Here is a 512-nt window from a genome sequence, read left to right as displayed (position 1 = left end):
GTGTCTATTTTATAATGCTATGCCAGGGAACCCAAGATTCAAAAGACAGTCAAATATCTTAACATTATTTCCACCCTTTTCCCCATTCCAACCATATCTCAATCCCTGTATCCCAGAACCCTGTTGTTCCAAGGTTGTGCATACATCATTATTTACCTTTGTCCCACTCAACCCATGCAAACCTGCCTAATTGTTTTCCCGTCCACTTTGTCCTTCCATTACCCTCCCCCTCTTGTATATTGCTCCCCTTCCTAGCATGCAAATGTTCCTGTTTCTATTCCCTACCCTATGCTCCACATTACCCTCCCTCCCCTTATCCCACCACCTCACATCCTGGTAACCAGCGAAGAACCCTACCCCTTTAGTATGGGTTCTTTTTCTTAGTCTTTTACAGTAGTGGTCCTGTGCAGTATTTTTCCTTTTGTGACTGACTAATTTCACTCATCATAATGTCCTCAAGGTTCATCCATGTTATGCAGTGGCTTGCAGCTTCTTTGTTATTCTTCAAGGTA

The sequence above is a fragment of the Chrysochloris asiatica genome, unplaced genomic scaffold (assembly GCF_000296735.1).
Source record: "Chrysochloris asiatica unplaced genomic scaffold, ChrAsi1.0 scaffold00071, whole genome shotgun sequence".
Lineage (NCBI taxonomy): Eukaryota > Metazoa > Chordata > Mammalia > Afrosoricida > Chrysochloridae > Chrysochloris > Chrysochloris asiatica.
Note: the sequence above shows the minus strand (reverse complement) of the source record.